General features: G+C 46.2%; 3 non-coding genes across 3 annotated transcripts; all 3 read right to left on the reverse strand.

Moving 5' to 3' along the window:
* Positions 1–1,654: 1,654 nt before the first annotated feature.
* TRNAC-GCA (transfer RNA cysteine (anticodon GCA)) lies at positions 1,655–1,726 on the reverse strand. The gene has a single exon. It is a non-coding gene; the product is annotated as a tRNA-Cys (tRNA).
* Positions 1,727–10,356: 8,630 nt separating this feature from the next.
* On the reverse strand, positions 10,357–10,428 carry TRNAC-GCA (transfer RNA cysteine (anticodon GCA)). The gene has a single exon. It is a non-coding gene; the product is annotated as a tRNA-Cys (tRNA).
* An 11,568-nt stretch (positions 10,429–21,996) lies between these two features.
* Positions 21,997–22,068, reverse strand: TRNAC-GCA (transfer RNA cysteine (anticodon GCA)). The gene has a single exon. It is a non-coding gene; the product is annotated as a tRNA-Cys (tRNA).
* Between the last annotated feature and the right edge of the window lie 3,541 nt (positions 22,069–25,609).

Raw genomic sequence — 25,609 nt, forward strand, 5'->3', positions numbered from 1 at the left:
CTGTGGTAGAGACAGCTCCCCTAAGAAATTTCCAGGAAGAGGACACAGCCTTTACTTTGAAAAAAAAAATTAATTATGTGTTACAGATTTCAGAGAGAGAGGGAAAGAGATAGAAACATCAATGATGAGCGAATCATTGATTGGCTACCTCCTGCATGCCCCATACTAGGGATAAAGCCACAGCTGGGCATATGCCCTGACCTGGAATCAAACTGTGACTTCCTGGTTCATGGGATGACACTCAGCCACTGAGCCACACTGGCTGGGCCACAGCCTTGACTATTGACATAGTTCTTAAATCATTACAGTCACCCCTGGGAAGTAGGAAGAGGTATTTCCATACTTCACAAGTGGTAGCAAAAAGAACTAGGGGTCAGCGTCTTCTGGAAATTACAGTGAGGTTGAGAAAATGAAGATGTTAAGAGAAAGAAAGGGAAGTCCCTTTACAACCCATGAAGGGCAAGAGTCCTGGTCTGGTGGTCTGGGCTCACTCCATCAGTCTCTTCAGTTTAATGTGACCACAGAAGGCACTGTCTGGAAGATGGTCAGAGGGGGATGCGTGGAGCTGGTGCCGATTCAAATCCTAAATTTTTTTTTTATCACATTTAACAGTTAAATGTAAAAGGAAGAGGCAGAAATTTCAGCACCAGCATCAGTAACTCAAGGGGTCAAAGAAGTAGGGGGCACCTGGATTTGAACCAGGGACCTCTTGACCTGCAGTCAAATGCTCTACCACTGAGCTATACCCCCACTTACATATAATGTTTCATTAGCACTCTTTCACCCATGGTGCTGCGTGTAGGATAGCTGCCTGTCTACATGTTGCTGTTTTTTCTGCATGTCCCAGAACATGGCAGCTCTTCTCACTGTAGTCCACTGCCTTGTCTTCATCCCTCCTCTTCCTCAGGTGATGATAACGGCACCAGCCTTTACACCTGGAAAGGCCATTTGAGTCTACACTAGTGTTTCTACCTAAACCAGCACATACTTTTCAGAACAATCATGGTCAGGTCCAGGTCCTCAATTAACCTCACACTCAGTGCCGGGAGAGCCTCGTCCCTATTGTAAGGTCTCAAGAGAGTGCTCATTGTTCCACTCATTCAGTCACTCAACAAACACAGAGCATGTGAGGTACCAGGTCCTGTCATCCATGCTGAGGACACAGAGACTTAAAACATTGTCCTTGTTCCAATAGGAGACAAAATCATGAAACAAAGACTTTGCACAAGAGTGGCAAAGCCCAAGAAGAGAGCAGTGGGAGCAGGGAGTGAGGAGCTGGCCTGCCTGGAGAGTCAGAAAGGGCTTCCTGGGGGAGAAGAACAAGGGGGAGTTTGCCCGAAGAAGCTGGAGAGGATTTCTGGCCAAGGCAGGAGTGGGACTCGGCCATTGTCACTGGAAGCAGGCCTATGACACACAGCATGACAAGCCATGACCTCATTGAATCCTCACAACCCCCCTTGTGTTGTCTAATTGTAGCACAGTTTGGCCAGAACAGAACCCAGGCACAGGGAGCACCAGAGCACACTATGGGCCCTAGCACACAGCACAGTCAACATGGGAGTGAGGAGCCATCGGGGGCCAGGGGCCACTATGGGTGACAAGAGCAAACATTTGGCTCTTTATTTAGTGCTTCACACTAAAAGTGAGTTGAGGAAGGGGGCACCCGGATTTGAACCGGGGACCTCTTGATCTGCAGTCAAATGCTCTACCCCTGAGCTATACCCCCAAGCCTGCTTATGAACCTTAATTACACCTCTTCAACTGTGCATCTGACTCCTATTCTAGGACTCCAACAGCCCCGCCTCTGGGAGCAGGCAGCCTGCCCTATGACATCCTGGCTCTCACTGTCATCACTTGCTCACTCGTCCGTCTGTAAACACCTGGTGACCACCTTCTATGTGCAAGACTCATCCTTCTTGCTTCCATTTTCTGCCTTTCTGGCCCCACTTTCCTCTGCCACCCGGTTCTGTCTGCCCTACAGTGGGCAGTCATTGCTTTCCCAGCCTAAGAGAGCCCTGGTCCCCTCTGCCCTCTCCTACTAGGGCACTGGGGGGGCAGTAAAGTCTACATGGGTAGAGGAGAAGATCTGGCCAGGACACCACACCATGAGACAGAAGGCCCCTTTCTCCCTTTCCACCATCTGCTTCACCCACTCAACCTCTGTCATCCACTCAAGATGATCAATGTGGTGGAGGAAAAGGTGAACCAGCCCAACTCCCTCTCAAGGAGAAAACTGATTTGAGGAGGGGGTGGAACCCTGGTAACTTGCTTGTGAGCCCCCAGGGCCTGGAGGAGACTGCATAGCAGAGGCAGGCAGCTGTGTGAGAGCAGGGAGAATGGGGAGGCAGCCAGCAAGGAGGCTGTCCTCTCATTTGAAAGGCTTATAAGAGTGTGAGACACGGCCAGAGAGAGCGTGACCCTCTCACCCTCCTCATGGATGGAAAAGCCAAGAAAGGTACTGAGAACTCTTACGCCTTCCCAGTGCCACACACTCCATCACCCCACCACAAGGAAACAGTCCCCTGGGTGTCTCTGTTGCTCACAGGGCGTTGGGGAAGTAGGTCTTTTGTCCAGAAATACTGAGGAGAGTCCATGACCCTATGGGCTGGTTTACTCAGCCTGGAGATGATTTCAAACTTCCTGTGCTCCCCTAAGCCTTGGTTCTCCCACATGAACTGGCATCAGAAACCCCAGAGAAACGTGTTAAAACTTCAAGCCCAGTCCTAGTGAAGGAGACCCATCTACACCTTTCCTAGATTTCCTGCATGAGGAGCCCCTGGGAAGCATCCAGTAAATGAAGCAGCCTTACCCCAAACTGTCTGGTCCACTGTTTGCAGCAGAGGGAGCATAAGCAGCCCCCAGAACAAGGCCTGACCTGGCTGAGGGAGGAGCAGAGCTCTACCCTGATGCGTCTGGAAAGCTTACAGAGAGGGTGGGATGCAAGAAAGTGACTGCTCGGTTCTTCTTTGAAAGCTGCTAAGACCACAGGTCCCACCCAAGGCCCATGAGGATCTCATGCCCCAAACCCCTGGTGCTCATTTGAACCCCACACAGGAGCAAACCCCGGCTCCATGGCCCGGCTGAAATGGGCTTAGAGGGACCTCTGACGTAGGGTACTTCGGCCAGGCCCTGCCTGCTAAACATCCCCCTCTTCTTCACCCCTGCTTAGAGGCCCAGCCTAGTGGCCAAAGGCTCCTTAACCCCAGGGAAGCAGTAACAGCACTCACAGAGACAGAACTTCCTGCAGGCTCTGGTGCCCCGTGAAGGGCAAGACAGCGAGATGTTGAATCCAATTCATAGTTCATCTCCATGAGACGTTGGACCTGTCATTTAAACCCCCTGCCTTTCATTCCATAACATCTGAAAATGGCCATTAAGGGCACTTCTACCTTCCTGAAAACAGAGGGCTGATAAATGATCTCAAAGTGCTGCCAGCACTCAGATCCACAAGGCTCATTGGATTCAAGGAAGAAAGAAAACCAAGGATTTAGGGCCAGCCTCTTACCCAGGGACACGGATGTAAAATACTTCAAATCAGCTCCAGTCGCTACTCCCCATGCCCGAATAAGAGGGCATTGCTGGTCAAATGCTGGTCAAGTGCTGGCCAAATGCAAAAGCATCTCCATTATGTTTGCTTCAGAGAAAACGCATGGACCATAGGCAAAAAGGATCCAAGGTCAGGGCCCCTGGGTTCTGGTCCCCTCTCCTGGTACAAACACATCTTCTGTGATTTTCCTTCCCTAAGCCAGTCCTCATCCTCAGAGGTCATTCTGGAGTAACTAACGGGTACACATACCCATACCAATCACCCCACTCGCCTGCCACAGAACACCTTTCTGCTGTGTCTCATGTTTCTTATGACATTTAAAAAATTTTTTATTGGTTTTACAGAGGAAGGAGAAGGAGAGTGAGACAGAAACATCAATGATGAGAGAATCATAGATTGGCTGCCTCTGCATACCCCACACTGGGGATTGAGCCTCTAACTCAGGAATATGCCCTGACAAGGAATCAAACTGTGACTTCCAGCCTTGAGCCACACTTGCTAGGCCAGAGCCATTACTTTTTTTATTTTTAAATACATATTTCATTAATTTTTTTACAGAGAGGAAGGGAGTGGGATAGAGAGTTAGAAACATCGATGAGAGAGAAAAATCAATCAGCTGCCTCCTGCAAACCCCCTACTAGGGATGTGCCCGCAACCAAAGTACATGACCTTGACCGGAATTGAACCTGGGACCCTTCGTTCTGCAGGCTGAAACTCTATCCAATGAGCCAAACCGGTTAGGGCTAGAGCCTTTACTTTTGACATGGTTCTCAAATCCTTACAGTCACCCCTGGGAAGTAGGAAGCTGTATTTCCATACTTCACAAGTGGTAGCAAAAAGAACACGGGGTCAGCCGTCTTCTGGAAATTACAGTGAGGTTGAGAAAATGAATGTGTAAAGAGAAAGAAAGGGAAGTCTCCACACAAGCCATGAAGGGCAAGAGTCCCGGTCCTGGTGGTCTGGGCTCACTTCATCAGTCTGTTCAGTTTAATGTGTCCACAGGGGCGCTGTCTGGAAGATGGTGAGGGGGGGTGGGGTGGGCGGGGGGATGCGTGGAGCTGGTGCTGATCCAAATCCAAGTCAAAGATTTGAAATACGAAGAAGCAAAATACACCCAACCAGAAAAGCAAAATGAAAAAAGAATCCGAAAATATGAAGATAGTGTAAGGAGCCTCTGGGACAACTTCAAGCGTACCAACATCAGAATTATAGGGGTGCCAGAAGAAGAGAGAGAGCAAGATATTGAAAACCTATTTGAAGTAATGATGACAGAAAACTTCCCCCACCTGGTGAAAGAAATAGACTTACAAGTCCAGGAAGCAAAGAGAACCCCAAACAAAAAGAATCAAAGAGGACCACACCAAGACACATCATAATTAAAATGCCAAGAGCAAAAGACAAAGAGAGAATCTTACAAGCAGCAAGAGAAAAACAGTCAGTTACCTACAAGGGAATACCATATGACTGTCAGCTGATTTCTCAACAGAAACTTTACAGGCCAGAAGGGAGTGACAAGAAATATTCAAAGTGATGAATGCCAAGAACCTACAACCAAAATTACTTTATCCAGCAAAGCTATCATTCACAGATAACGAAAAGCTAAAGGAGTTCATCACCACCAAACCAGTATTATATGAAATGCTGAAAGGTATCCTTTAAGAAGAGGAAGAGGAAGAAAAAGGTAAAGATACAAATTATGAACAACAAATACACATCTATCAACAAATGACTCTAAAAATCAAGTGAATAAATAATCTGATGAACAGAATAAACTGGTGATTATAATAGAATCAGGGGCATAAAAAGGGAGTGGACTGACTATTCTAGTGGGGGAAAGGGGTGTGGGGAATGCGGGAAGAGACTGGACAAAAATCGTGCACCTATGGATGAGGACAGTGGGCGGGGGGGTCAGGGTGTAAGGGGGGGGGGGCCGGGTGGAGGGGAGCTATGGGGGGGAAAAAGAGGAACAACTGTAATCATCTGAACAATAAAGATTTAATTAAAAAAAAAAAGGAAAAAAGGGAAAACTGGGTCATGCATGTCCGGAGCTCAGGGAGGCTTCAGGTGATGTCACACATGTGGGCTCATTGACCCGGCAACCATTTTGGCTTCCTACTAAGGCAGGAGTGGGACTCAGCCATTCTCACTGGAAGCAGGCCTATGACACACAGCATGACAAGCCATGACCTCATAGAATACTCACAAGCAACCTTGTGTTGTCTAATTGCAGCACAGTTTGGCCAGAACAGAACCCAGGCCCAGGGAGCACCAGAGCACACTATGGGCCCTAGAACACAGCACAGTCAACATGGGAGTGAGAGGCAATCAGGGACCAGGGGCCACTATGGGGACAAGAGCTATCATTTGGCTCTTTATTTAGAGCTTCACACTAAAAGTGAGTTGAGGAAGGGGGCACCGGATTTGAACCGGGGACCTCTTGATCTGCAGTCAAATGCTCTACCCCTGAGCTATACCCCCAAGCCTGCTTATGAACCTTAATTATACCTCTTCAACTGTGCACCTGACTCCTATTTCTGGACTCCTACAGCCCCGCCTCTGGGAGCAGGCAGCCTGCCCTATGACATCCTGGCTCTCACTGTCATCACTTGCTCACTCGTCCACCCGTAAACACCTGCTGACCACCTTCTATGTGCCAGGCTCATCCTTCCTGCTTACATTTTCTTCCTTTCTGGCCCCACTTCCCTCTTCCATCCAGTTCTGTAGGCCCTGCAGTGGGCAGTCATTGCTTTCCCAGCCTAAGAGAGACCTGGTCCCCTCTGCCCTTTCTGACTAGGGCACTGGAGGCAGTAAAATCTACATGGATAGAGCAGCAGGTCTGGCCAGTACACCACACCTTGAGACAGAAGGCCCCTTTCTCCCTTTCCATCATGTGCTTCACCCACTCAACCCCTTCATCCACTCAAGTTGATCAACGTGGTGGAGGAAAACGGTGAATCAGCTCAAGGAGAAAACTGATTTGAGGAGGGGGTGGAACCCTGGTAACTTGCTTGTGAGCCCCTAGGGCCTGGAGGAGACTGCACAGCAGAGGCAGGCAGCTGTGTGAGAGCAGGGAGAATGGGGAGGCAGCCAGCAAGGAGGCTGTCCTCTCATCTGAAAGGCTCATAGGCATGTGGGACACAGCCACAGAGAGAGCGACCCCCACACCCTCCACATGGATGGAAAAGCCAAGAAAGCTACTGAGTGCTCTCAAACCTACCCAGTGCCTCCCACTCTATCTTTCCGCAACACAGAAGCAGTCCCCCGGGATGTCTATGCTGCTAATGTGGCTTTGGGGACGTAGTTTTTTGTCCAGAAACACTGAGGAGGGTCCAGGACCCCATGGGATGGTTTACTCAGCCTGGAGATGATTTCAAACTTCCTGTGCTCCCCTAAGCCTTGGCTCTCCAACATGAACTGGCATCAGAATCCTCGGAGGAACGTGTAAAAACTGCAAGCCCAGTCCTGGTGGAGGAGACCCAACTACACCTTTCCTAGAATTCCTGCAGGAGGAGCCACCAGGAAGCATCCAGTAGATGAAGCAGCCTTACCCCAAACTGTCTGATCCACTGTTTGCAGCAGAGGGAGCATAAGTAGCCCCCAGAGCAAGGCCTGACCTGGCTGAGGGAGGAACAGAGCTCTCTCCTGATGTGACTGGAAAGCTTACAGAGAGGGTGGGATGCAAGAAAGTCACTGCTGAGTTATTCTTTCAAAACTGCTAAGACCACAGGTCCGACTCAAGTCCCATGAGGACCTCATGCCCCAAAACCCCAGAACTCATTTCAACCCCACACAGGAGCAAACCCCGACTCCATGGCCAAGATGAACTGGGGTTGGAGGGACCTCTGACGTAGGGTACTTAGGCCAGGCCCTGCCTGCTACACACCTCCCTGTCTGCCACCCCTGCTTAGAGGCCAGGCCTAGTGGCCAAAGGCTCCTTAACCCCAGGGAGGCTGTAACAGCACTCACAGAGACAGAACTTCCTGCAGGCTCTGGTGCCATGTGAAGGGCAGGACAGCGAGAGTCAGAGGCCAATTCATAGTTCGTCTCCATGAGACCATGGGCAGGTCATTTAACCCCCCTGCCTTTCATTCCATAACATCTGAAAATGGGCATTAAGGGTACTTCTACCTTCCTGAAGACAGAGGGCTGATAAATGATCTCAAAGTGCTGCCAGCACTCAGACCCACAAGGCTCATTGGATTCAAGGAAGAAAGAAAACCAAGGATTTAGGGCCAGCCTCTTACCCAGAGACAGGGATGTAAAATACTTCAAATCAGCTCCAGTCGCTACTCCCCATGCCTGAATAAGGGCATTGCTGGGCAAAGGCAAAAGCATCTCCATTATGTTTGCTTCAGAGAAAAGGCAGGGACCAGAGGCAAAAAGGATCCAAGGGCAGGGCCCCTGGGTTCTGGTCCCCTCTCCTGGTACAGACACATCTTCTGTGATTTTCCTTCCCTAAGCCAGTCCTCATCCTCAGAGGTCGTTCTGAGTAACTAATGGGTACAACATACCCATACCAATCACCCCACTCCGCCTGCCATAGAACACCTTTCTGCTGTGTCTCACATTTCTCCTGACATTTCAAATATATTTTATTGATTTCACAGAGGAAGGAGATGGAGAGAGAGATAGAAACATCAATCATGAGAGAATCATGGATTGGCTGCCTCTGCACACCCCACACTGGGGATTGACCCTGTAACTCAGGCATATGCCCTGATGAGGAATCAAACTGTGACTTCCAGCCACTGAGACACACGGGCTAGGCCACAGCCTTTACTTTTTTTTATTTTTAAATATAGATTTTACTAATTTTTTTACAGAGAGGAAGGGAGAGGGATAGAGAGTTAGAAACATCGATGAGAGGAGAAACCAAGATGGCGGCATAGGTAAACACCATAAATTGCTGCCTCGCACAACTACTTCAAAAATACAACTAAAAGACGAAACGGGCATTCATCCAGGACCACAGGAAGACTGGCTGAGCTGAAATTCTACAACTAGAAGGAAAGAGAAAAGCACACTGAGACTCAGAGGAGGTGGGGGAGTAAAGTGCAGAGGTACTGAGGCGCACATGGAAAGGGCTGGCAACTGAGGACACGATTGTCTATTTCAAAAAAAAAAAAAAGAAAGAAAGAAACATCGAAGAGAGAGAAACATCAATCAGCTGCCTCTTGCACACCCACTACTGGGGATGTGCCTGCAACCAAGGTACATACCCTTGACCGGAATTGAACCTGGGACGTTCAGTCCCTAGGCCGACGCTCTATCTACTGAGCCAAAACGGTTAGGGCTAGAGCCTTTAGTTTTGACATGGTTCTCAAATCCTTACAGTCACCCCTGGGAAGTAGGAAGATGTATTTCCATACTTCACAAGTGGTAGCAACAAGAACAAGGGGCCAGCCTTCATCTGGAAATTACAATGAGGTTGAGAAAATGAAGATGTTAAGAGAAAGAAAGGAGAGTCCCTACACAAGCCATGAAGGGCAAGAGTCCCACTCCTGGTGGTCTGGGCTCACTTCATCAGTCTCTTCAGTTTAATGTGCCCACAGTGGGCGCTGTCTGGATGATGGTCAGGGGAGGATGCGTGGAGCTGGTGCCAATCCAAATCCTAAATTTGTATAATATTTAATAGTCAAATGTGGAAGGAAGAGGCAGAAATTTCAGCACTAGCCTTAGTAACTAAAGGGGTCAAAGAAGTAGGGGGCACCTGGATTTGAACCAGGGACCTCTTGATCTGCATTCAAATGCTCTACCACTGAGCAATACCCTCTCTTACATATAATATTTCATTAGCACTGTTTCACCCATGGCACTGCATGTGGGATAGCGGCCTGTCTACATGTCAATGTTTTTTCTGCATGTCCCAGAACATGGCAACTCTTCTCACTGTAGTACACTGTCCTGTCTTCTGCCCTCCTCTTCCTCAGGTTGGATAACGGCACAAGCCTTTACACCGGTAAAGGCCATTTGAGTCTACACTAGTGTTTCTACCTAAACCAGCACATACTTATCAGAACAATCATGGTCAGGTCCAGGTCCTCAGTGACCTCAGTGAACCTCACACTCAGTGCCGGGGAGCCTCGTCCCTATTCTAAGGTCTCAAGAATGTGCTCCTTGTTCCACTCATTCAGTCAGTCAGTAACTCAACAAACACGGAGCATGTGAGATACCAGGTCCTGTCATCCATATTGAGGACACAGAGACTTAAAACATTGTCCTTGTTCCAATAGGAGACAAAATCATGAAGCAAAGACTTTGCACAAGAGTGGCAGAAGCCCAAGAAGAGAGGCGTGGGAGCAGGGAGAGAGGAGCTGGCCTGCCTGGAGAGTCAGAAAGGGCTTTCTGGGGGAGAAGGACAAGGGGGGGTTTGCCAGAAGAAGCTGGAGAGGATTTCAGGCCAAGGGAGGAGGAAGAACAAAGGGAAGAGTGGGTCAGTCATGTCCGGAGGTCAGGGAGGCTTGAGATGATGCCACAGATTTGGGCTCATTGACCTGGGAACCATTTTGGCTTCCTGCTAAGGCAGGAGTGGGACTCGGCCATTCTCACTGGAAGCAGGCCTATGACACACAGCATGACAAGCCATGACCTCATTGAATCCTCACAACCACCCTTGTGTTGTCTAATTGCAGCACAGTTTGGCCCGAACAGAACCCAGGCCCAGGGAGCACCAGAGCACACTACGGGCCCTAGAACACAGCACAGTCAACATGGGAGTGAGGAGACATCAGGGGCCAGGGGCCACTATGGGGACAAGAGCAGTCATTTGGCTCTTTATTTAGAGCTTCACACTAAAAGTGAGTTGAGGAAGGGGGCACCCGGATTTGAACCAGGGACCTCTTGATCTGCAGTCAAATGCTCTACCCCTGAGCTATACCCCCAAGCCTGCTTATGAACCTTAATTACACCTCTTCAACTGTGCACCTGACTCCTATTTCTGGACTCCTACAGCCCCGCCTCTGGGAGCAGGCAGCCTGCCCTATGACATCCTGGCTCTCACTGTCATCACTTGCTCACTCGTCCACCTGTAAACACCTGGTGACCACCTTCTATGTGCAAGACTCATCCTTCCTGCTTCCATTTTCTGCCTTTCTGGCCCCACTTCCCTCTGCCACCCAGTTCTGTCTGCCCTACAGTGGGCAGTCATTGCTTTCCCAGCCTAAGACAGCCCTGGTCCCCTCTGCCCTCTCCTACTAGGGCACTGGGGGGCAGTAAAGTCTACATGGGTAGAGGAGAAGATCTGGCCAGGAAACCACATCCTGAGACAGAAGGCCCCTTTCTCCCTTTCCACCATCTGCTTCACCCACTCAACCCCTGTCATCCACTCAAGATGATCAATGTGGTGGAGGAAAAGGTGAACCAGCCCAACTCCCTCTCAAGGAGAAAACTGATTTGAGGAGCGGTGGAACCCTGGTAACTTGCTAGTGAGCCTCTAGGGCAGTGATGGCGAAGCTATGACATGCATGTCAGAGGTGACATGCGAACTCATTTTTTGGTTGATTTTTCTTTGTTAAATGGCCTTCAAATATATAAAATAAATATCCAAAATATAAATCTTTGTTTTACTATGGTTGCAAATATCAAAAAATATCATTTTGTGACATGGCACAGAAGTTAAGTTAGGGTTTTTCAAAATGCTGACATGCTGGGCTCAGAAGGTTCGCCATCACTGCCCTAGGGCCTGGAGGAGACTGCACAGCAGAGGCAGGTAGCTGTGTGAGAGCAGGGAGAATGGGGAGGCAGCCAGCAAGGAGACTGTCCTCTCATCTAAAAGGCCCATAGGCGTGTGTGACACAGCCAGAGAGAGCGCGACCCCCTCACTCTCCTCATAGATGGAAAAGCCAAGAAAGGTACTGAGGGCTCTCAAGCGTTCCCAGTGCCACCCATTACATCTCCCCTGCACACGGAAGCAGTCCCCTGGGGTGTCTATGCTGCTCCCGGGACTTTGGGGACGTAGCTCTTTTGTCCAAAAATACAGAGGAGGGTCCAGGAACCCATGGGCTGGTTTACTCAGCCTGGAGATGTTCTCAAACTTCCTGTGCTCCCCTAAGTCTTGGTTCTCCAACATGGACTGGAAACAGAATCCCCAGAGGAACATGTTAAAACTCCAAGCCCAGTCCTAGTGAAGGAGACCCATCTACACCTTTCCTAGAATTCCTGCAGGAGGAGCCACCAGGAAGCATCCAGTAGATGAAGCAGCCTTGCCCCAAACTGTCTGGTCCACTGATTGCAGCAGAGGGAGCATAAGTAGCCCCCAGAGCAAGGCCTGACCTGGCTGAGGGAGGAACAGAGCTCTACCCTGATGCGTCTGGAAAGCTTACAGAGAGGGTGGGACGCAAGATAGTCACTGCTGGGTTATTCTTTCAAAGCTGCTAATACCACAGTTCCGACCCAAGTCCCATGAGGACCTCATGCCCCAAAACCCCGGAACTCATTTCAACCCCACGCAGGAGCAAACCCCGGCTCCATGGCTGAGCTGAACTGGGGTTGGAGGGACCTCTGACGTAGGGTACTTCGGCCAGGCCCTGCCTGTTACACACCTCCTGTCTGCCACCCCTGCTTAGAGGCCAGGCCTAGTGGCCAAAGGCTCCTTAACCCCAGGGAGGCTGTAACAGCACTCACAGAGACAGAACTTCCTGCAGGCTCTGGTGCCATGTGAAGGGCAGGACAGCGAGGAGCAGAGGCCAATTCATAGATCGTCTCCATGAGACGTTGGGCCTGTCATTTAACCCCCCTGCCTTTTATTCCATAACATCTGAAAATGGGAATTAAGGGCACTTCTACCTTCCTGAAGGCTGATAGATGATCTCAAAGCGCTGCCAGCACTCAGACCCACAAGGCTCATTGGATTCAAGGAAGAAAGAAAACCAAGGATTTAGGGCCAGCCTCTTACCCAGGGACAGGGATGTAAAATACTTCAAATCAGCTCCAGTAGCTATTCCCCATGCCTGAATAAGAGGGCGTGCTGGGCAAAGGCAAAAGCATCTCCATTATGTTTGCTTCAGAGAAAAGGCAGGGACCAGAGGCAAAAAGGATCCAAGGGCAGGGCCCCTGGGTTCTGGTCCCCTCTCCTGGTACAGACACATCTTCTGTGATTTTCCTTCCCTAAGCCAGTCCTCATCCTCAGAGGTCGTTCTGAGTAACTAATGGGTACAACATACCCATACCAATCACCCCACTCCGCCTGCCACAGAAGACCTTTCTGCTGTGTCTCACGTTTCTTCTGACATTTCAAATATATTTTATTGATTTCACAGAGGAAGGGAGAAGGAGAGAGAGATAGAAACATCAATGATGAGAGAATCATGGATTGTCTGCCTCTGCACACCCCACACTGGGGATTCTGCCTGCAACCCAGACATCTGCCCTGACCAGGAATCAAACTGTGACTTCCATCCACTGAGCCACATTGGCTAGGCCACAGCCTTTACTTTTTACTTGGTTCTCAAATCCTTACAGTCACCCCTGGGAAGTAGGAAGATGTATTTCCATACTTCACAAGTGGTAGCAAAAAGAACACGGGGTCAGTTTTCTTCTGGAAATTACCGTGAGGTTGAGTGTGGGAAACTGTTTATTGCCTTCACTATCTGATAAGCATAGACAGAGAAACCCCCGAAGGCTGGGTGCCTTTGAAGCCCTCCCAAAGGTCAGAGCTAGGCGCCACCTCTGTTTGTCCAGACAGTGGTAGCTGAAACTACTCCCCCATTTATTATTATGTAAATCCTTGCTGATGGGCTAGTCTGCCTGTTGCAGGGGGTCACCTGCCTAGGGCTATGCTATGGGTGCATCCCAGATCAATAAAAGCTTGGTGAGGCCTGAGCACGAAGAAGAAGTCCTTCGGGACTTGCCGCCTGGTCCCCCAATATTGCAAAATTATCTCGTGTCTTTTTCTCTCATTTGTTGTGCGGCTCCTCTTTCAGATACTGAACCCTACTCCACGCGAGTCGTGGAAGGAAACACTCAACATCTGGCGCCCAACGGGTAATCTGGAAGTGCAGGTCTCGCTGGAGCGAGAAAAGGAAGTTTTCACCGAAAAGGTGTGGAAAACTCACCGAAAAAAGGTGAGGGGAAGTCTACCGCACGCAATGCCCAGGATCAACTACAGAAGCCCGGGTCTGTAAGTAAACTGGGAACGTTTTCTTAACCAGGCTAACAAACGGGGAAGGATTTGGCTTTTAAAAAGTAGATTCGGCTTTAAAAAGGTATATTTGGCTTTTAAAAACTAAGAAACTTTATTATAGACTTTTGATTTGCATGTTTAAAGTGTTAAAATTTTAGAAGGTAATCTTTTACAGTTCTTTGTGTGTTATTATGGAACATAACCTTTGTTTTTCTTGAAAAAGATCAGGCTGAAAAAAGAAAAAAAAAATAGTGCCATGGTCATCTTAATGTGTTTTCTTATCTTAATTTGTGTTTGGAATCTATCTGTAATAAATGAAACCCCGCTGCCGAATCTCTCTCTGGTTCGGAGAGATTCAAAGGTAGCAGGAGAGCGCAGAGCAATAAGCTCTCCCACAATGAGATTACTCAATGTTTTATTTAAAAATTACCGGAGAACATCTTATGACGACCAAACTTTGGCTAAGATAACCTTGGGTGCTAGCCATTGCTTTAGAAAGCGAAATAGGAAAAAATTTAAAATGTCTTTTTCAATTAAGCATGACTTTGGGAAAAATACACCATCTGAGTCATTTGCTGAAACTTCCCCCAAAAGCAGGATGTGGGGAAAGGGAAGAAGGAGCATGTGGCGATCCAGTGTGGACGCCCCCTCCTCAAGTATTCTAAAATTAAAGTCCTTCTAGTAATTGAAAAGCTTTTACAAATTCATAAATGCATCCGGGATTTCTGTGCTCATGTAGAGGGAAAAGGCCAGCTTAAAAACGAGTGCGCATAGTTTTGAGCTGAACTTGACCTTTTGCTGTGTACAGAATAAAAACCCGAGACTGTTTTGGCCTTAAAAACAGTGGAGATGAACCTGACAAAGAAATACAGGCAGGTTTCCCAAGGCGATTTAAAGTAGCTCTTTTGAAATTTCCCGCCCTGAGGCAAGTACCACCAGGAAGTTGATAGTCAAAGTTTACATGTGAATAGCTATGGGTTTGCTTCTTGACTTCCCCAACAGGAAAATTGTGACCATTTTAGCAGCTATGCCAGGCTTATTGGCTGGAAACTTAAAGCTTTTAAGTTCAAATCATCTAAAAGTATTGAAATTTATAATACTGAAATGTTGATCTGAGTTTGCCTAGTATGAAGTCTAGATAATAGAAGTTAATCTATTAATTGAAAATGCCTTATATTTTATTTGAAATATATTCTTAAAAATATAAAAGTGTAGTTAATCAAAGAACTGCTAATATTTGACTTGTAAGACTTGTAAGCTCTGAAAGTTTAAAGTGCAAATTGAATCGGGAGAAATTAATTAAATATCTAATGTCTAACTTGTTTTTGAACAAAATAAAATGTGTTTTCTCTTACATGATTAGGAATTCAAAATATGTTACTCATTGATCTGATATAAAGAGGATTAATTTTGTAATCTCAACTGAAAATTTTTAATACAAAAACCAGTTTAAATTTGATTGATATTCTTTAAGACAATTATAAAAGGTATAAACAGCTAATGAGATTTCTGTTTGTCTACAATATAATGTTGGCCATCTATCTTTTAGGGATTTTGGTTTGCTCTTCCCTTGTTTATTGTGAGAATAAGGAAATCATGTTTTCTGTCAGAGAACAGTGTAGACAGCCGCCACTTTGAGCTGCCTGACTTGGCAGCCGCCATGTTGGCCGCATGGCCGGCCGCTCCCCTGGGGGCCGCCATCTTGCAACAGCCCCGCCCTCTGATTTAGCCAATCACAAAAGGAGTGTCTGCTCACTGAGGCAGGGTGGAATTTCAGGGGTGGAGTTTTAAGGCGGAGTTTTACTGCGGAAATGTGGATGGGGCAGAAAGTGTGCTTGCCTCGCGGATTTATTTAATACTATTTTTAAGAAGATATTTTTAATACTTAATAAATTAGCAATCACGGTCTTAATATAATTTCAGTGGCATGATAGACCAATGTTTTGAGCAGTTGGCTTTATAAGGGCCGACAAAAGAGCTCGTATTTCTTAAAAGGCTTGTAGATAGAGACATTTTTAAAAGATATCTAAAATTCTCAGTAGAACCACAGTTATACATATATCATACACAAATTAATAGTAATTGATTCCATGGTCAAGACTAGATCCTATTATGTTGGGAACTGTTGTTAAGTGTTAAAAATTTTTTAATTAGATATGTATTTGACAGTTTTTCCAGAGTACAATATTTCAAAATATAATATGATTGGTTGCATAAGGCATTTTTGCCAAATAAAAGAAAAAATTGATTTATTAGTAGCAATGTCTTTACTTAAACTAACAAAAGCTCCCCACTGCTGTATTTTAAATTAGGCTGGAGGTGGGGCAGCGTTTGCACCTCGTGTATCAGACATAAAACTTTACTGAATTTACTAATCCTTGTAAGCAATTGAATCCTAGTAAAGTAAAATTCTTCTAAAAAGGTTACTTAAGGCTTCCCATGATTCCTCTGTATATGCAAATAAGCCAAAGGGTATATTCTTTAAAAATATAATTGCTAACATTTACAGATTGTTGTTAAAATACTAAATCTGACAATAATTTAGTCACCATAAATGAAAAATCACTTGAAATATATAGCTTTGCAACAGCATTTGTTAAAATCTCAAAAGGCAACCATGTTCCTTACATTTGTTGCTTGTATGAGAAAGAAAGCTGTCTGGAAGGAAATGAAAAGAGGTTTCCTTTAGATGTCTAACTAAAATTAAAAATCAATATATTGGACCTCATAAGCTAAATTAAATAATTTGTGTTTTGCCTCCTTAAACAAAGTTTATGTAAATTTACTTAAAGACTAATACCAGAAATTTAATTAATGTCATTTACTGTCCATAACTTAGGGCAAGTAAAGTTAAAAGAAATGTTATTTCAAACTGACGTAAATTGGCAAATTGGGCTAAGTGGATATTCAGGGGAACTTAGCTGTCACCTATTAAAATATAAACTTTTACAATTTTTATATAAGACCTCCATCATTATACCAAAAAACACTAGGCAGGAACCAATTCCTGGAACTTTAACTGTTTTTATTGATGTGTCATCTAATGGGAAAGCTGCCTATCATACTATAAATTCTGACCGAGTCATACTGACCAGTCATACTTCTGTGCAAAGAATTGAATTAGAAGCTATTAAGGCTGCATTGCAAGATTTCCAACAGCCTGTTAACATAATTTCTGATTCCTCTTATGCTTCGGGCCTAGTAAGTAGAATTGAAACTGCCCAGTTGAAATGGTTTAGTGACCAGTTTATTCTTACTATTTAAGCAAGTTCAGCAGATTGTGCAGCAGAGAAAATACCCTTTTTATATCACTCACATCAGGGCTCACAGAATATTACCTAGTCCATTAACTAAAGGAAATGCACATGCTGATCAATTGGTTGCTTTATTAAAAGAGGCTTCAGAGTCTCATCAGCTTTTACATCAGCCTGCTAAAATGTTGTCCAAACAATTCTCAATCTCTCGACAGAAAGCAAAACAGATTATCAAGGAATGTCCCAGTTGCATGTTACATCTACCTCAAGGGCCTAACACAGGAGTCAACCCTAGAGGTTTGCTAAGGGACCATATCTGGCAAATGGATGTAACACATTATACTCCTTTTGGACGTCTTGGGGCGTTACATGTCTCTGTAGATACTTTTTCAAAGGTCCTATGGGCCACTGTATCTACAGGAGAGATGGCAAAACAGGTTATTAATCATTGCCTAGCTGCTTTTGCCGTCATGGGAATTCCAAAGATTATTAAAACTGATAATGGACCTGCTTATACAAGCTGTCAATTCCAGGAATTTTGTAAAAAGTGGAAAATTCAGCACATTACGGGAATACCATATAATTCCCAAGGAGAGGCCATTATTGAACGCCAACACCAAAGACTGAAATCTCAATTAGAAAAACAAAAAGGGGGGATGATGGAGAAATCACCTGTGGGTAGGCTGCATCAAGCCTTAATTACTCTAAATTTTTTCACTTGTGATGCTGATGGAAAGACACCTATGGAGCTACATTGGTGTCAGAATAAAACAAAAGAAAATGGTTTAGTTAAATGGAAGGATCCCGAATCTGGTTTATGGAAGGGACCTGACCCATTATTAACCTTTGGCAGAGGGTACACTTGTATATTGCCAGAGAATTTTTCCAAACCCGTATGGATTCCTGCTAGAAATATTAAACTGCATCAGGAATCTAGCCAGACTGAAGATCTTGCGCCTGGAGCCATAACATGTAGCTGTAAACAATCAACTACCACAGCCACAGAGAGCAGTGACTCCAAGCAGTCCACTGAAGATGAGGAACAGGAGGAAAACAAACCAGACAACCAACAGCCCAGAGACCACCTGGGGCATGGTAAAGTGAAGTATGGTAACAATTAATTCAGGTAAAAACTATAAGTTTCATATGTCTTAGAAGGCACATTTTTCCTTTACCTGGGAAGGACAGCATAGCTATTCCAAAGTCATAAGGATCCAGTTAGCATATCAACTCAGTGCTCTGGAGACCCAGAACTGTAATTTAGATAGCATACTGTCTCTGCTTCTGTAAATTTCTTCTTTTTTTGAAAACTAGGTTCCTCATTCCAAACCTTGAGTTTAAAATTAAGTTGTCATGACCTAGAGCAAAGAGTATTCTTACATGGTATTATTCTACAAAGTTTTATTAATAATTTTTGATGCTTTATAATAGTATAATTGTGCATTTATCCCAAACAAATTTACAAATGAATTTGAATGCTTTACATGAAGGGATTTATTCCTTTCCACTGTGTGGAGGGCCTCCTGGGGAAGGCACTTAAGCATTCTGTATTGACCTATCTTGACTTTTTTTGCCAAGAGGAATCCAATTGCCTACAGCTGTTATCTGAGCTCTCTGTTCAAGCTGGGATCATGAAAAGCTGGTACCATGGATTTGTCTCTTGCCCAATGGTGTAAGCTGGGCCCTCTCTGGAGAAGAAACCTGGGTTCCCTATGATCAATGCCGGAGCCCCGCCAGCAGGCGAGGGGATCCAAAGGCAGTTGCTGGGCATGGAGGCCAGAGGGACATAGGCTATCAAGGAGACAGAACTGAACCTCACATCACCCTACTTGGCCCAGAGATAGCTGGTAGTCAACGACGGGTAAGATCCCACAGGGTGGGACGACCTAAGACAGGCACAGCTGGGGGCCAGTAGGAGAAAACTTGGGGTGCAACAAAGGTGGGGCACAGATCCTCACCCCCCCCCCCCAATGGTGCACGGGCTTGAACGGTGCACGGGCTTGAACACTCGGCCCTTCTGAGGAAGGTCTCCTGTCCCCATGGCTGCTTCTTGCTTCCCATGCCCAGCCCAGACAAGGAACCAAATAGAAGAGATTTGGTCCAGCTGAAATCAGTACCCAGAAAAACGGAGGCTTGGCTAACAGACCCTATGTCTAAATCTAGCCTAACAACAGGAATGCTCAGAGCCTTCACAAGGATGTAAAGTGATCCTTTCAATTAATATTTACAGTGTAAATTAAGATTATTGTTAAAATATTAAATTTGACAGCAAAAATAGTTTTCAAATTAATTAAATTTGGCTAATTTGAAATAAGTAATTATTCAAAAAGTATTAACAAAAACTTTCATTTCATGGTAAACATACTATGAACCTGAAGCATGTTCAGGTTCAATTTTTTTGTGTGAAAAAATTAATATTTAAAGCTATCTAGACTGCATTATAAAGTTTCCAAGAAGCCTCCTAATTAAATAAAAAGAAAGGGGGGATAGTGGAATAATATAGTGGAAGAATACCATGTAAGGAAAAATATCCTGTAACTAAAATTGCATCTAGAAAATTTTCTTTTTCATTTTGTAATGCTAACAGCAAGACACCCATGAAAAACATATGTGGTGTCAAAATAAGCCAAAGGAAAATCATTTGGGCAAATATAAAAAGGATTCCCCAAGTAAAATTTCAATTATTAACCTTTGGTCCAGAATATGTTTGTATACTTTCAGAGAACAACTCCAAGACCATGTGGATTCCTGCAACAAGGGATCCAGGAGAGAAACTGAACAGATTGCTCCAGCTACAAAGACAGGAGAGACAGTTCAGAGATGGAGATGGTGAAGACGCCTTGCCAGGCTAGCAGTCAGCAGCTGTGCGTCGCTGCAGGTTGCCCAGGACCAGACCAGAAAGGACCTGACCTGCATTTTCCACCATCCAGAACCAACATTTCATTGCTGGCATATACACATGAACTTTTGGACATTGAAACATGGACTCAGAACTTTTGGACATTGAAATTGGGACTTGATTATTTTTTAAAGAAAAAATAAGGGGGAGATGTGGGAAACTGTTTATTGCCTTCACTATCTGATAAGCATAGACAGAGAAACCCCCGAAGGCTGGGTGCCTTTGAAGCCCTCCCAAAGGTCAGAGCTAGGCGCCACCTCTGTTTGTCCAGACAGTGGTAGCTGAAACTACTCCCCCATTTATTATTATGTAAATCCTTGCTGATGGGCTAGTCTGCCTGTTGCAGGGGGTCACCTGCCTAGGGCTATGCTATGGGTGCATCCCAGATCAATAAAAGCTTGGTGAGGCCTGAGCACGAAGAAGAAGTCCTTCGGGACTTGCCGCCTGGTCCCCCAATATTGCAAAATTATCTCGTGTCTTTTTCTCTCATTTGTTGTGCGGCTCCTCTTTCAGATACTGAACCCTACTCCACGCGAGTCGTGGAAGGAAACACTCAACAGTTGAGAAAATGAAGATATTAAGCGAAAGAAAGGGAAGTCTCCACACAAGCCATGAAGGGCAAGAGTCCCGGTCCTGGTGGTCTGGGTTCACTTCATCAGTCTCTTCATTTTAATGTGCCCACAGTGGGCGCTGTCTGGATGATGGTCAGGGGAGGATGCGTGGAGCTGGTGCTGATCCAAATCCAAAATTTTTATAACATTTAATAGTCAAATGGGCCAAAGCTGGTTTGGCTCAGTGGATAGAGCGTCGGCCTGTGGACTGAAAGGTCCCAGGTTCGATTCCGGTCAAGGGCATGTACCTGGGTTGCGGGCACATCCCCAGTGGGGGATGTGCAGGAGGCAGCTGATCGATGTTTCTCTCTCATCGATGTTTCTAACTCTCTATCTCTCTCCCTTCCTCTCTGTAAAAAATCAATAAAATATATTTTTTTAAAAAAATAGTCAAATGGGAAGAAAGAGGCAGAAATTTCAGCACCAGCCTCAGTAACTAAAGGGGTCAAAGAAGGTGGGGGCACCTGGATTTGAACCAGGGACCTCTTGATCTGCATTCAAATGCTCTACCACTGAGCAATACCCTCTCTTACATATAATCTTTCATTAGCAATTTTTCACACACAGCACTGCATGTAGGATATCTGCATGTCTACATGTCACTGTTTTTTCTTCATGTCCCAGAACATGGCAACTCTTCTCACTGTAGTCCATTGTCCTGTCTTCTGCCCTCCTCTTCCTCAGGTCATGATAACAGCACCAGCCTTTACACCTGGGAAGGCCATTTGAATCTGCACTAGTGTTTCTACCTAAATCAGCACACACTTATCAGAACAATCATGGTCAGGTCCAGGTCCTCAGTGACCTCAGTGAACCTCACACTCAGTGCCGGGAGAGCCTCGTCCCTATTCTAAGGTCTCAAGAATGTGCTCCTTGTTCCACTCATTCAGCCAGTCAGTAACTCAACAAACGGAGAGCATGTGAGGTACCAGGTCCTGTCATCCACGTTGATGACACAGAGACTTAAACATTGTCCTTGTTCCAATAGGAGACAAAATCATGGAGCAAAGACTTTGAACAAGAGTGGCAGAAGCCCAAGAAGAGAGGCGTGGGAGCAGGGAGTGAGGAGCTGGCCTGCCTGGAGAGTCAGAAAGGGCTTCCTGGGGGAGAAGGACAAGGGGGGGTTTGCCAGAAGAAGCTGGAGAGGATTTCTGGCCAAGGGAGGAGGAAGAACAAAGGGAAAAGTGGGTGAGGCATGTCCGGAGCTCAGGGAGGCTTGAGATGATGTCACACATGTGTGGTCATTGACCTGAGAACCATTTTGGCTTCCTGCTAAGGCAGGAGTGGGACTCAGCCATTCTCACTGGAAGCAGGCCTATGACACACAGCATGACAAGCCATGAACTCATTGAATCCTCACAACCACCCTTGTGTTGTCTAATTGTAGCACAGGTTTGGCCAGAACAGAACCCAGGCCCAGGGAGCACCAGAGCACACTACGGGCCCTAGAACACAGCACAGTCAACATGGGAGTGAGGAGCCATCGGGGGGCAGGGGCCACTATGGGGACAAGAGCAGTCATTTGGCTCTTTATTTAGCACTTCACACTAAAAGTGAGTTGAGGAAGGGGGCACCCGGATTTGAACCGGGGACCTCTTGATCTGCAGTCAAATGCTCTACCCCTGAGCTATACCCCCAAGCCTGCTCATGAACCTTAATTACACCTCTTCAACTGTGCATCTGACTCCTATTTCTAGACTCCTACAGCCCCGCCTCTGGGAGCAGGCAGCCTGCCCTATGACATCCTGGCTCCCACTGTCATCACTTGCTCACTCGTCCACCTATAAACATGTGCTGACCACCTTCTATGAGGCAGACTCATCTTGCCGGCTTCCATTTCTCCCTTTCTGGCCCCACTTTTCTCTGCCACCCGGTTCTGTAGGCACTACAGTGGGCAGTCATTGCTTTCCCAGCTTAAGAGAGCTCTGGTCCCCTCTGCCCTCTCCTAATAGGGCACTGGGGGGGCAGTAAAGTCCACATGGGTAGAGGAGCAGGTCTGGCCAGGAAACCACACCCTGAGACAGAAGGCCCCTTTCTCCCTTTCCACCATCTGCTTCACCCACTCAACCCCTGTCATCCACTCAAGATTATCAACGTGGTGGGGGAAAAGGTGAACCAGCCTAACTCCCTCTCAAAGGAAAAACTGATTTGAGGAGGGGGTGGAACCCTGTTTACTTGCTTGTGATCCCCTAGAGCAGTGATGACGAACCTTTTGATCTCAGCGTATCAGCATTTTGAAAAACCCTAACTTAACTCTGGTGCCGTGTCACATATAGAAATTGTTTGATATTTGCAATCATAGTAAAACAAAGATTTATATTTTTTATATTTATTTTATATATTTAAATGCCATTTAACATAGAAAAATCAACCAAAAAAATGAATTTGCCATTGTGTCATAGGTTGGCCAACACTGCCCTAGGGCCTGGAGGAGACTGCACAGTAGAGAGAGGCAGCTGTGTGAGAGCAGGAAGAATGGGGAGGCAGCCAGCAAGGAGGCTGTTCCCTCATCTGAAAGGATCATAGGCCTGTGGGTCACAGCGAGAGAGAGAGTGACCCCCTCACCCTCCGAATGGATGGAAAAGCCAAGAAAGGTACTGAGGGCTCTCAAGCCTCAGAATCCCCAGGGGAATGTGTTAAAACAGCAAGCCCAGTCCTAGTGAAGGAGACCCATCTACACCTTTCCTAGAATTCCGGCAGGAGGAGCCACTGGGAAGCATCCAGTTAATGAAGCAGCCTTGCCCCAAACTGTCTGGTCCACTGTTTGCAGCAGAGGGAGCATAAGCAGCCCCCAGAGCAAGGCCTGACCTGGCTGAGGGAGGAGCAGAGCTCTCCCCTGATGTGTCTGGAAAGCTTACAGAGAGGGTGGGACGCAATAAAGTCACTGCTCGGTTATTCTTTATTTAAAGAATTAAATCTTTATTGTTCAGATTATTACAGTTGTTCCTCTTTTTTCCCCCATAGCTCCCTTCCACCTGGTTCCCACCCCACCCTCTGCCCTTTCCCGGCCACCCTCTGTTCTCATCCATAGGTGTACAATTTTTGTCCAGTCTCTTCTCACACCCCCACACCCCTTTCCCCCCTGAGAATAATCAGTCCACTCCCTTTTTATGCCCCTGATTCTATTATATTCACCGGTTTATTCTGTTCATCAGATTATTTATTCACTTGATTTTTAGATTCACTTGTTGATAGATGTGTATTTGTTGTTCATAATTTGTATCTTTACCTTTTTCTTCTTCTTCCTCTTCTTAAAGGATACCTTTCAGCATTTCATATAATACTGGTTTGGTGTTGATGAACTCCTTTAGCTTTTTCTTGTCTGTGAAGTTCTTTATCTGACCTTCAGTTCTGAATGATAGCTTTGCTGGGTAAAGTAATCTTGGTTGTAGGTTCTTGCTATTCATCATTTGAATATTTCTTGCCACTCCCCTCTGGCATGCATGGTTTCTGTTGAGAAATCAGCTGACAGTCATATGGGTACTCCCTTGTAGGTAACTGACTTTTTTTCTCTTGCTGCTTTTAAGATTCTCTCTTTGTCTTTTGCTCTTGGCATTTTAATTATGATGTGTCTTGGTGTGGTCCTCTTTGGATTCCTTTTGTTTGGGGATCTCTTTGCTTCCTGGACTCGTAAGTCTATTTCTTTCACCAGGTAGAAGTTTTCTGTCATTATTTCTTTAAATAGGTTTTCAATATCTTACTCTCTCTCTTCTTCTGGCACCCCTATAATTCGGATGTTGGTACGCTTGAAGTTGTCCCAGAGGCTCCTTACACTATCTTCGTATTTTCGGATTCTTTTTTCATTTTGCTTTTCTGGTTGGGTGTTTTTTGCTTCTTCGCATTTCAAATCTTTGCCTTGATTCTTGCGCTCCTCTAGTCTGCTGTTGGGAGTCTGTATAATATACGTTATTTCAGTCCGTGTATGCTTAATTTCTAGTTGGTCCTTTTTCATAACCTCGAGGGTCTCACTAGATTTCTTGAGGACCTCACTACATTTATCGGTGGTTTCTAGAAAATTCTTGAAAAACCTTAAAAGTGTGGTTTTGAACTCTATATCCAGTAGTTTGCTTTCCTCCATTTCTGTCATTTGTGACTTGTTTCTTTGTCTCCGCATTTTTTATGCTTCCATGTGTTGATAGAGTGGCTTTGTGTGCTAGGTGTCCTATAGGGCCCAGTGGCTCAGCCTCCCCAATTACCTGAGGTGGACACTCTTGGTGCACCCCTTTGTGGGCTTTGTGCACAGTCTTGTTGTAGTTAAGTCTTGATTGTTGTAGGTATCACTTGGAGGAATTGACCTCCAGGCCAATTGGCTGTGAGAATCAGCTATGTCTGCAGTGGGAGAACTTCTGAGCTGGAGACACTCTTCCAGGGCAAGACTTGCTTCAGTGGGGCTTTGGTGCTCACTGAGTCTGCCCCCTGAGTGTGTCCCTTATGGATGTGAGGAGTTGTAATCTGGATGGTCCCACTCTGACCACTGGGTACCCTGGCTCTTGGGTCTCTAAGGAGGTGCTAATTTAGCCTCTGCCTGAGGCTACCCAGCAGGAGCTATGGAGAAATTCCTCTTCCTTGTTTTGGGTTTGGACTTGCCCAGATGAGGCCCAGCTGTGAAGCAATGCAAGCTGCTGTGGGGCCTTGGACCTTCTTTTGGAAGTTCTGGGTCTCTCTGACCCAGCTGCAGTTTGTAAGGTAATTTTCAGGTTGCAAAGGGCCAGGCCTTTCATATGCAAAAGCCTCTGTGCACAGCTTGGGTGGGGCAGGGTCTCAGGGGATCAACAGGGCAGAGCAAGCAGCTATGGCTGCTCCCCAGTCCAACCCTAAGAGGCCCTGCGTCTCAGTGTCCCGGTAATAGCTGCAAGCACCTCTGAGAGAAAGCCGCCCTCCAGTTCTACCCGCTGCGAGACAGTCCAGTTTCTCCCCGTATGAGTCTGGGTTCCCAGAGACTCACCTGAACTGGAGTTCAGAGTAGTCGGGAACTTGAGACTGCCTCCCAACTGAAAAAGACAACCTCATCCTCAGCCACCAGCCCTCTCCACATGCACAGTCCTCAGATGCCAGCCCTTTAGGCGTGCGCCTCCGTACCTCTGCACTTTACTTCCGCACCTCCTCTGAGTCTCAGTGCTATTCTCTTTCCTTCTAGTTGTAGAATTTCCACTCAACCAGCCTTCCTGGGGTCCTGGA

The sequence above is a fragment of the Myotis daubentonii genome, chromosome 10, assembly GCF_963259705.1.
Source record: "Myotis daubentonii chromosome 10, mMyoDau2.1, whole genome shotgun sequence".
Taxonomy (NCBI): Eukaryota; Metazoa; Chordata; class Mammalia; order Chiroptera; family Vespertilionidae; genus Myotis; species Myotis daubentonii.